The sequence below is a fragment of the Schistocerca piceifrons genome, chromosome X, assembly GCF_021461385.2.
Source record: "Schistocerca piceifrons isolate TAMUIC-IGC-003096 chromosome X, iqSchPice1.1, whole genome shotgun sequence".
NCBI lineage: Eukaryota > Metazoa > Arthropoda > Insecta > Orthoptera > Acrididae > Schistocerca > Schistocerca piceifrons.
In genome coordinates, this window is record NC_060149.1 from 24,297,797 (window position 1) to 24,309,696 (window position 11,900).

The window sequence follows — 11,900 nt, forward strand, 5'->3', positions numbered from 1 at the left end:
GCAATGGCAACTTTTTTTTAGAGCAGCGTTTGTTCAAAATGGATTTAAGTAACATTGTACTTGACAGTTTCATCGAGTCCTATCAAAATATTCATTAAAAGCAGGAATTTCTGACAAGCAAGTTTGTAAATAATCAAAGCAGGCAAATAACAAGGCTGGAGCAACAAGATCAAAGAAACCCCCCCCCCCCAAAAAAAAAACAAACGGGGGAATCCAGGGGCCCATCCCACATTGGAAAAGAAAGAGTAGGTAGTAATTTTGGAGGGGGGGGGATCAAGCACAGTTACAGTGGAAACAAAAAGTAAAGAAAACAACACATATATCAATGTACTTTCATGAAAATTCTTGGCTTGTTGTCAGTAAACAGTTGGATTTTGGACCTAGAAACCTGAATGTAAGCTAAATTAATTTTCATATACTCAAACTTTGCAGATCGCTCACAAACAGCTATAAGGAGGGATGCTTTATTCCTGGCAACATACCAAACCAAGAGAAAAGAAGCATTCTACTTCATGTACATTAAATGGTGGTGGTGGTTAGTGTTTAACGTCCCGTTGACAACGAGGTCATTAGAGACGGAGCGCAAGCTCGGGTTAGGGAAGGATTGGGAAGGAAATCAGCCGTGCCCTTTCAGAGGAACCATCCCGGCATTTGCCTGAAACGATTTAGGGAAATCACGGAAAACCTAAATCAAGATGGCCGGAGACGGGATTGAACCGTCGTCCTCCCGAATACGAGTCCAGTGTGCTAACCACTGCGCCACCTCGCTCGGTGTGTACATTAAATTAGAGGAATATATGGACCATAAAACTATGTTCTTTTGCCACAGAATAAAATGTGAACTAATGCAACAAGGAATTTCTTACAAAATGTATAGTTATGTGGGAAGGTGTGAGGAAAATTTTGTAAATGGTTAGAAAAGGAGACAAGTGTGATTTTTCAAAACAAATAAATCTCTCCATTTGTTTGTTTTGCAGCATTCTAAGAGAAGATCATTTAATTTACCCACATTGAACATCAGTCCGCATTAGGACCAAATTCTACAGAAGAAGGAAAATTACACATTAACATCCCATCAAAAATATGTTAATTAGAGGCAGAGCAAGATTTAAGATTGTCCTCAGACAGGGAAGAAAATCGATCATACTTGCCTCAAGTTATTTAGAAAAACAGTTACTTGCCTCAAGTTATCTAGAAAAACAGTTACTTGCCTCAAGTTATCTAGAAAAACTACAGAAAACTTGATTTTGACGGCTAAATGGGAAACTGAAAGCCAATCCTTTCAAATGTGGGACCAGTCTTAATCAGTCCAAAACCTCTCTCAGTGAGATTCAGCTGAACGAAATGAACTCTATCCAAATACTAAGAGTAATTTTCACTGGAGTTCATATTTTAACAAGGATATTTACACATATCAAACTGTTTTTTCCAGCTTACAACACACTATGAAATACCACTCTACATGTGTTCCTCAGTGAAAACTCCACAATATTTCCATCAGCGCAACTGGCCGACATCTTCAGGTGCGACGAACACACTGCTAAGGCGTGACTAGAGCCCCCTATTTATGCCAGACTTAGGCAGGAAGTGCGCATGCGTGGAGGCACCAAATTCAATGGCCAATAGCGATGATATCAACAGATAACTGGAAAGACAGCAACGCCACCTGCAAGATGTAGAACCAAAGACTTCGGCGCACGCACGGAGGCTGCCACTGCTGCTCTGCGCTGCCATCAGCCGCCCCAGCGACCTCTGTCAGAAGCCGCAAGCAAAAATGCGCATCCGCATAGGCGCGTGACTCTCCTCACGTTATTAACAGAATATTTACGTTGCTGGTGAATTGTCTTCCGTCGTATGACCAATAGTACTCCTCTCTGCTCAGTGCAACTTCAATATGGTCACTGCTGGATCCCAAGCTGTACTGAGCTGAAAGCCCGTGTCTCTGTTTACAAGATTCGTCGAGCTACGCATTTCCACTGCTTCCTTATTAACACTGTCCCAGTACGAACTCGTCAACGCGAGAATTGATCAGTGCCTTAGGGAGCACGGAACATTCCAGCTTATGACTCGCGACTGGGGAAGACCTAGAACGACGAGGACACCTGCAATGGACAAGGCAATTCTTCGTGCAGTTGACGATAACCCTAATGTCAGCGCCAGAGAAGTTGCTGCTGTACAAGGTAACGTTGATCACGTCACTGTATGGAGAGTGCTACGGGAGAACCAGTTGTTTCCGTACCATGTACAGCGTGTGCAGGCACTATCAGCAGCTGATTGGCCTCCACAGGTTCACTTCTGCGAATGGTTCATCCAACAATGTGTCAATCCTCATTTCAGTGCAAATTTTCACTTTACGGATGAGGCTTCATTCCAACGTGATCAAATTGGAAATTTTCACAATCAACATGTGTGGGCTGACGAGAATCCGCACGCAATTGTACAATCACGTCATCAACACAGATTTTTTGTGAACGTTTGGGCAGGCATTGTTGGTGATGTCTTGATTGGGCCCCATGTTCTTCCACCTATGCTCAATGGAGTGCGTTATCATGATTTCATACGGGATACTCTACCCCCCCCATGAACCATGGACCTTGCCGTTGGTGGGGAGGCTTGCGTGCCTCAGCGATACAGATAGCCGTACCGTAGGTGCAACCACAACGGTGGGGTATCTGTTGAGAGGCCAGACAAACGTGTGGTTCCTGAAGAGGGGCAGCAGCCTTTTCAGTAGTTGCAAGGGCAACAGTCTGGATGATTGACTGATCTGGCCTTGTAACAATAACCAAAACGGCCTTGCTGTGCTGGTACTGCGAACGGCTGAAAGCAAGGGGAAACTACAGCCGTAATTCTTCCCGAGGGCATGCAGCTTTACTGTATGATTACATGATGATGGCGTCCTCTTGGGTAAAATATTCCGGAGGTAAAATAGTCCCCCATTCGGATCTCCGGGCGGGGACTACTCAAGGGGATGTCGTTATCAGGAGAAAGAAAACTGGCATTCTACGGATCGGAGCGTGGAATGTCAGATCCCTTAATCGGGCAGGTAGGTTAGAAAATTTAAAAAGGGAAATGGATAGGTTGAAGTTAGATATAGTGGGAATTAGTGAAGTTCGGTGGCAGGAGGAACAAGACTTCTGGTTAGGTGACTACAGGGTTATAAACACAAAATCAAATAGGGGTAATGCAGGAGTAGGTTTAATAATGAATAGGAAAATAGGAATGCGGGTAAGCTACTACAAACAGCATAGTGAACGCATTATTGTGGCCAAGATAGATACGAAGCCCACGCCTACTACAGTAGTACAAGTTTATATGCCAACTAGCTCTGCAGATGACGAAGAAATTGAAGAAATGTATGATGAAATAAAAGAAATTATTCAGATTGTGAAGGGAGACGAAAATTTAATAGTCATGGGTGACTGGAATTCGAGTGTAGGAAAAGGGAGAGAAGGAAACATAGTAGGTGAATATGGATTGGGGGACAGAAATGAAAGAGGAAGCCGCCTGGTCGAATTTTGCACAGAGCACAGCATAATCATAACTAACACTTGGTTTAAGAATCATGAAAGAAGGTTGTATACATGGAAGAACCCTGGCGATACTAAAAGGTATCAGATAGATTATATAATGGTAAGACAGAGATTTAGGAACCAGGTTTTAAATTGTAAGACATTTCCAGGGGCAGATGTGGACTCTGACCACAATCTATTGGTTATGACCTGTAGATTAAAACTGAAGAAACTGCAAAAAGGTGGGAATTTAAGGAGATGGGACCTGGATAAACTAAAAGAACCAGAGGCTGTACAGAGATTCAGGGAGAGCATAAGGGAGCAATTGACAGGAATGGGGGAAATAAATACAGTAGAAGAAGAATGGGTAGCTTTGAGGGATGAAGTAGTGAAGGCAGCAGAGGATCAAGTAGGTAAAAAGACGAGGGCTAGTAGAAATCCTTGGGTAACAGAAGAAATATTGAATTTAATTGATGAAAGGAGAAAATATAAAAATGCAGTAAGTGAAACAGGCAAAAAGGAATACAAACGTCTCAAAAATGAGATCGACAGGAAGTGCAAAATGGCTAAGCAGGGATGGCTAGAGGACAAATGTAAGGATGTAGAGGCTTATCTCACTAGGGGTAAGATAGATACCGCCTACAGGAAAATTAAAGAGACCTTTGGAGATAAGAGAACGACTTGTATGAATATCAAGACCTCAGATGGAAACCCAGTTCTAAGCAAAGAAGGGAAAGCAGAAAGGTGGAAGGAGTATATAGAGGGTCTATACAAGGGCGATGTACTTGAGGACAATATTATGGAAATGGAAGAGGATGTAGATGAAGATGAAATGGGAGATATGATACTGCGTGAAGAGTTTGACAGAGCACTGAAAGACCTAAGTCGAAACAAGGCCCCCGGAGTAGACAATATTCCATTGGAACTACTGACGGCCGTGGGAGAGCCAGTCCTGACAAAACTCTACCATCTGGTGAGCAAGATGTATGAAACAGGCGAAATACCCACAGACTTCAAGAAGAATATAATAATTCCAATCCCAAAGAAAGCAGGTGTTGACAGATGTGAAAATTACCGAACTATCAGCTTAATAAGTCACAGCTGCAAAATACTAACACGAATTCTTTACAGACGAATGGAAAAACTAGTAGAAGCCAACCTCGGGGAAGATCAGTTTGGATTCCGTAGAAACACTGGAACACGTGAGGCAATACTGACCTTACGACTTATCTTAGAAGAAAGATTAAGGAAAGGCAAACCTACGTTTCTAGCATTTGTAGACTTAGAGAAAGCTTCTGACAATGTTGACTGGAATACTCTCTTTCAAATTCTAAAGGTGGCAGGGGTAAAATACAGGGAGCGAAAGGCTATTTACAATTTGTACAGAAACCAGATGGCAGTTATAAGAGTCGAGGGACATGAAAGGGAAGCAGTGGTTGGGAAGGGAGTAAGACAGGGTTGTAGCCTCTCCCCGATGTTGTTCAATCTGTATATTGAGCAAGCAGTAAAGGAAACAAAAGAAAAATTCGGAGTAGGTATTAAAATTCATGGAGAAGAAATAAAAACTTTGAGGTTCGCCGATGACATTGTAATTCTGTCAGAGACAGCAAAGGACTTGGAAGAGCAGTTGAATGGAATGGACAGTGTCTTGAAAGGGGGATATAAGATGAACATCAACAAAAGCAAAACAAGGATAATGGAATGTAGTCTAATTAAGTCGGGTGATGCTGAGGGAATTAGATTAGGAAATGAGGCACTTAAAGTAGTAAAGGAGTTTTGCTATTTGGGGAGCAAAATAACTGATAATGGTCGAAGTAGAGAGGATATAAAATGTAGGCTGGCAATGGCAAGGAAAGCGTTTCTGAAGAAGAGAAATTTGTTAACATCCAGTATTGATTTAAGTGTCAGGAAGTCATTTCTGAAAGTATTCGTATGGAGTGTAGCCATGTATGGAAGTGAAACATGGACGATAAATAGTTTGGACAAGAAGAGAATAGAAGCTTTCGAAATGTGGTGCTACAGAAGAATGCTGAAGATTAGATGGGTAGATCACATAACTAATGAGGAAGTATTGAATAGGATTGGGGAGAAGAGAAGTTTGTGGCACAACTTGACCAGAAGAAGGGATCGGTTGGTAGGACATGTTCTGAGGCATCAAGGGATCACCAATTTAGTATTGGAGGGCAGCGTGGAGGGTAAAAATCGTAGAGGGAGACCAAGAGATGAATACACTAAGCAGATTCAGAAGGATGTAGGTTGCAGTAGGTACTGGGAGATGAAAAAGCTTGCACAGGATAGAGTAGCATGGAGAGCTGCATCAAACCAGTCTCAGGACTGAAGACCACAACAACAACAACACTCTACGTGTGCCGCTAGAACATGTGCCTTTACAAGTACGACACAACATGTGGTTCATGCACGATGGAGCTCCTGCACATTTCAGTCCAAGTGTTCGTACGCTTCTCAACAACAGATTCGGTGACCGATGGATTGGTAGAGGCGGACCAATTCCATGGCCTCCGCGCTCTCCTGACCTCAAACCCTCTTGATTTTCATTTATGGGGGCATTTGAAAGCTCTTGTCTACTCGACCCCGGAACTAAATGTAGAGACTCTTCGTGCTCGTATTGTGGACGGGTGTGATACAATACGCCATTCTCCAGGGCTTCATCAGCCCATCAGGGATTCCATGCGACGGAGGGTGGATGCATGTATCCTCGCTAACAGAGGACATTTTGAACATTTCCTGTAATAAAGTGTTTGAAGTCACACTGGTACGTTCTGTTGCTGTGTGTTTCCATTCCTTGATTAATGTGATTTGAAGAGAAGTAATAAAATGAGCTCTAACACGGAAAGTAAGCGTTTCCGGACACATGTCCACATAACATATTTTCTTTCTTTGTGTGTGAGGAATGTTTCCTGAAATTTTGGCCGTACCTTTTTGTAACACCCTGTATACATCACTGTACATTTCGTTAACTAACTCTGTGTTGTAAGTTTTTTTAATGCAGTTTTATTGTAGTGTTTCCGAATGTAAAATGGTGGTTGTTTCAGTGAAATATAGATATTCATGAAAACTGCTTTGGTTTTTGTTAAAACTTACTTTTGGCATCATGGATTTTTCCCCCTCTCCACCTCTTGCTAAGTGGTGTTCCTGCCACCTAAGCAACCTATGTAATGATGCCACTACTGTGGAGGGTCCCAGTTGTTAAGCACACCCCATACGTCGTATCGTCTCCTGGTCCTTTCTTGTCACTAGCATTTCCTAGTCCATCTCCAGCAGCAGCCCTGTGAAACCAGTCAAATCATCAACTAACTTAACTACAATCACTGAAAAATTAATCTGCTCATGTAAGTAATCACCATCAAAGTCCTGCCAAAGGACAACTGGAGCATCCAGCTGTAGAACACGCTGTTCAGGACAGTACAACTGACAGGCTGATACAACGCTCACAGCATTCAGATAAACAAGCACCCAAAAACACCACATTTTAAGAATTGTCAAGTTGATACCATCTCTCCTACAAATTCTTCACGCCTTTCTTTGCCTCACTCTCAATCCTCCACCTTCTTCCTGGTTATTTTCTTAGCTGTCCCTACCTTGTCCCTTGCCTTTTAAGTAGATGTCAACTACCATACCTGTATGATCTATCTCAATGTCCTCCACTATTGTTGTTCTCTTCCTCACTCCACGTCTTTCCATGCCTTTCCAAGTCCCCCTCAGCCCACCACAGCAAAGATCTCTACTAGACAAAGTTGGGCCACAGCGACATGACATGACAATCAGCGAGTCATCAGATAACACCAGAAAATCTAGAATAAGTGTCATAATAACAGAGCTCTTCATTTCATTTTTCATTACAAGTTTTCTTTTATACCACTTAATCTTCTGAGATGTTCTAATCTCACCACCCCAGACATAAATTTTAATGTAAGCATGCAACATCTGTACAGGGTGACAGAGAATAACATAAATGTTTGAAACAAGTAGTGGCAGCCATGGGCAGGTGGCAGCACTGTGGGTTCGTGACAGTTAGCGAGTAAACAGTCCGCTATTTCAGGAATCATGGATCAGTAGAATGGACAACAGCGCATTAGCCATAAAAATGTTTTATAAAAACAATGATAGTTTGGTAGCAGTGCAGAGGGAGTTTTGACATTTTTATAATTTAGGACATCATGATGCCGTTCTGTTGAAACACGCGATACAATGTTGGATTAATAACTTTGAAGAGACTGGATCTGCCCTCAAGAAGAAACCAACAGGACGATCAAGAAGTGTGCGTTCTCCAGTGAACATTGATGATGTATCTTGGGTTGTCGGGTGTTCTGCCGGATATCAGCGTCGTACTTGCACGATATTTCGTTCACGTAGCTCGTAACCTTCATCAGGTCGCACCTGATGAAGGTTACGAGCTACGTGACCGAAATATCGTGCAAGTACGACGCTGATATCCGGCAGAACACCCAACAACCCAAGATGTCATTAGATCGCCGGGAAAGCCTGAAGAGTTACATTGATGATGTATGTGGGTCTGTCTTATGGAGCCTATGGCATTCAATTCATAAGCAAGCAGAAGTGGTTGGAATGTCCCGGGAGTGTTCTCAGAATTCTTCATCTCGATTTAAAATTTCATTCATACAAACTTACAAACTAAAGATGGTGCAACAATTGAAGGACAACGATTACAGGTTACGACTAGGATTCTGTCAACAAATGATAACAAAAATAAACAATGACAAATTTCTAAACAAGTTGCGGATGTCAGATAAGGCAAATTTTCATCTCACAGATTATGTGAATAAACAGAACTACCGTTACTGGGCGAACACAAATCCTAATGACGATCATGAGCACCCTTTACATGCTAGTAAAGTGACAGTATGGTGTGCTGTTTATCACATGGGATATCAGACTGTATTTTTTCACAAGTAAACAGGGAAACACAACAACTGACAATACTGGTAATTATGTGGAGATGTTACGAACTTTCATTACACCTGCATTGAACAACTTTCCAAATGTTCAAGAAGCCTCATTTCAACTGGACATAGTGACATCACACACTGCACAGCAATCAATGGCATACGTGTGAGAACTGTGTGGCAACCTGTAACACTTACATCGATTAGAAGTAGTTTTATATTATGTAACTGTGTATCTGTAATTATGAAGTGTGTATTCTTTGTTGTTAAGGTCATTGATTTGTAACAGGAAATTTGAAGTATTGTAATTTTTATATGGAAAATGCTCAACAATGTTTAAAATAATGAAATTTTATAATATGCGCATACTTAGAAGAAAAACAGTGTATATTGGAAGCTGGTTCATGCTTAGGGCACTTGCATTGTAAAATGTAAAAGACGTAGGGAAGTCCCTCCGCAACAGAAGTGGCTCAGCGCAATGTAAAGTGTGGTTTTGGCTGTCGAACTGGGCGGCTCCTTGGTGTGAACGGTACACAGTCAGTGGCCAGCCGTTGCACGGTACACATCGACGGTGCCAAGGGAGGCAATCGAAAGCCGCTTTGCAAGGAAGTTTGCCTCGGATGTGGATTTGGCTGTTGCTTGGTACTCCTGGCAATAAGGAATGGCCCTAAAACATTAAAAATCCATCTCCAAGAAGAAATTTTATAGAGTATTCACACATTAAGAGCCGTGAGTACAGTTAGTCACCATGTCGCTTGCCACCACAACTTCGCCACTGCTCCACGAACTTCATGCACACAGATATGTATCAGAGCATGGGCCAGTAAATTTGTGTGAGCAATTTCAATAATAATCCAAGTGCTATAAATCTGTGTTTGGAGCCATATCTTCTATCCTGATCATGAACCTATGCAGGGTCCTCTCCTAAGTGTTCAGAAAACTGAGTATCTTGTTTCAAATGAAGTAGTGATTTATTTATCAATACCAGAGAAGGAAAGTTGCTACTCACACCATATAAGGTGATGCTGAGTCGCGATAGGCACTATAAAAAGATTCACACAACTATAGTTTTCGGCCATTAAGGCCTTTGTCAGCAGTAGGCGCACGCGCACACGCACTAGGTACACCGCTGCCACCTCTTACTATAGCAACGGTGAACCATCCATTACCATGTGAGAAACTATCGTTTATATCCAAGCTGAAATTAAGAGAACATCCAAGAAATACACAAGGTCCATCGACGAGGGCGGGGGCTGCAACACTCTTCACTGGAATACGATTTTTCTTGTCTCCTGACGTCGTTGTAAGTTCAATGTTTTCTATGCTTTTGTAAACTGTTGTGCGGGTACGACGATACCTCCTGTAGCGCATGTTGGCGGCGTTCAATGCAGTTGCCTGTGCAGCAGAAAGACACAGACTGAGCGTAGCGCAAGAGCGCACTCGCTTATATACTGTGCGAGGACTTTGACCTTAGATAAGGACTTAGTTTTCGCAGTGGCCAGCGGAACGTTATCCCGGACACGCACACTAGTTGTTCTAGGTGTGCACGTCTCTCTGGCGCACCACCAATGCCAAGCGATAAGAGTGTTTCACACACACACACACACACACACACACACACACACACACACACACACACACACACACAACTTACACACACACACATCTGCAGTCTCAGAGAACTGAAACCACACTGTAAGCAGCAGCAGCACCAGTGCATGATGGGAGTGGCAACTGGGTGACGGAAAGGTGGAGGCTGGGGTGGGGAGGGGGAGGGGTAGTATGGTGGGAATAGCGGACAGTGAAGTGTTGCAGTTTAGACAGAGGGCAAGAGAGAAGGTGCGGAGGGGGGAGGGGGTAAATAGCGGAAAGGAGAGAAATGATATTAAAATATTGGGTGTGGTGGTGAAATGACGGCTGTGTAGTGCTGGAATGGGAACAGGGAGGCGCCTGGATGGGTGAGGATAGTGACTAACTAAGGTTAAGGCCAGGAGGGTTACAGGAACGTAGGATGTATTGCAGGGAAAGTTCCCACCTGCGCAATTCAGAAAAGCTGGTGTTGGTGGGAAGGATCCGTATGGCACAGGCTGTGAAGCAGTCATTGAGATGAGGGATATCATGTTTGGCAGAGTGTTCAGCAACAGGGTGGTCCACTTGCTTTTTGGCCACAGTTTGTCGGTGGCCGTTCATGCGGACAGACAGCTTGTTGGTTGTCATGCCTACATAGAATGCAGCACAGTGGTTGCAGCTTAGCTTGTAAATCACATGACTGGTTTCACAGTTAGCCCTGCCTTTGATGGGATAGGTGATGATAGTGACCGGACTCGAGTACGTGGTGGTAGGAGGATGTATGGGGCAGGTCTTGCATCTAGGTCTCTTACAGGGGTATGAGCCATGAGGTAAGGTATTGGGAGCAGGGATTGTGTAAGGATGGACGAGTATATTGTGTAGGTTCGGTGGACGGTGGAATACCACGGAGTGTTTGATAGCAGTAAGGCCATGGGCATTAGGAATGTTAGTGTACAGGGAGGTGGCATCAATAGAGATGAGCAGGGCACCGGGGGGGGGGTTAAAGGGACAGGAACTGTGGAGAGTCGGTCGAGGAAATAGTTGGTATCTTTTATATAAGGGGATAGGTTCCGGGTAATAGGTTGGAGGTGTTGGTCTACGAGAGCAGAGATTCTCTCAGTGGGGGAACAGTAACCGGCCACAATGGGGTGTCCTGGGTGGTTGCGTTTATGGACTTTAGGAAGCATGCAGAAGTTGGGAGTGCAGGGAGTGGTAGGGGTAAGTAGAGAGATGGACTCTGGGGAGAGGTTCTGGGATGGGCCTAAGGATTTGAGTAGTGGCTGGAGATCCCGCTGGATTACTCGAATTGGATCACAGTGGCATGGTTTGTAGGTGATTTATTTATGCTTGTCAAATGTTCAAGGATTAGCGTGAGTTGAAGTTAGTTAGAATGTTTCTAAAGTGCTCTCAGTTTATTGCAAAGTATCGTTTTGCAAAAATTTAGTGCAAGACTGTGTAAATGTTACTGTCTAAAACACCTGCTTCACAAGTGATGAAAAAGGTACATAGGTTAAACTTATTTGAAACATAATTTAGCCTTGATTACTATGATGAGTGGTTTTTTTTAAGTTAATTGAGCTCAGTATTGAACAATTTGCCTTGAAAAGTAAAAACATAAACTATTCCAAGTGAAGCTAAGAATTAATTTTAGTTGAATTAAATTTTTCTACTGAAATAATCATAGGGTTTGATTAGTGATACTATACCAGTTTATGGGTCCCCACAATATTCTTCTCATATTAGAAAGATAATTGGAATATTATTGCTACTTAATAAATCTGATATATTTCTTTCAATGGTAGTATAAACAGTGTAACTGCGATTCTTTTTTTTTATTAGCGGTTGTTACATGTTGGTTAAGTCAAAAGCCCCTCCTGGCCAATTTTAGTTCTGAACT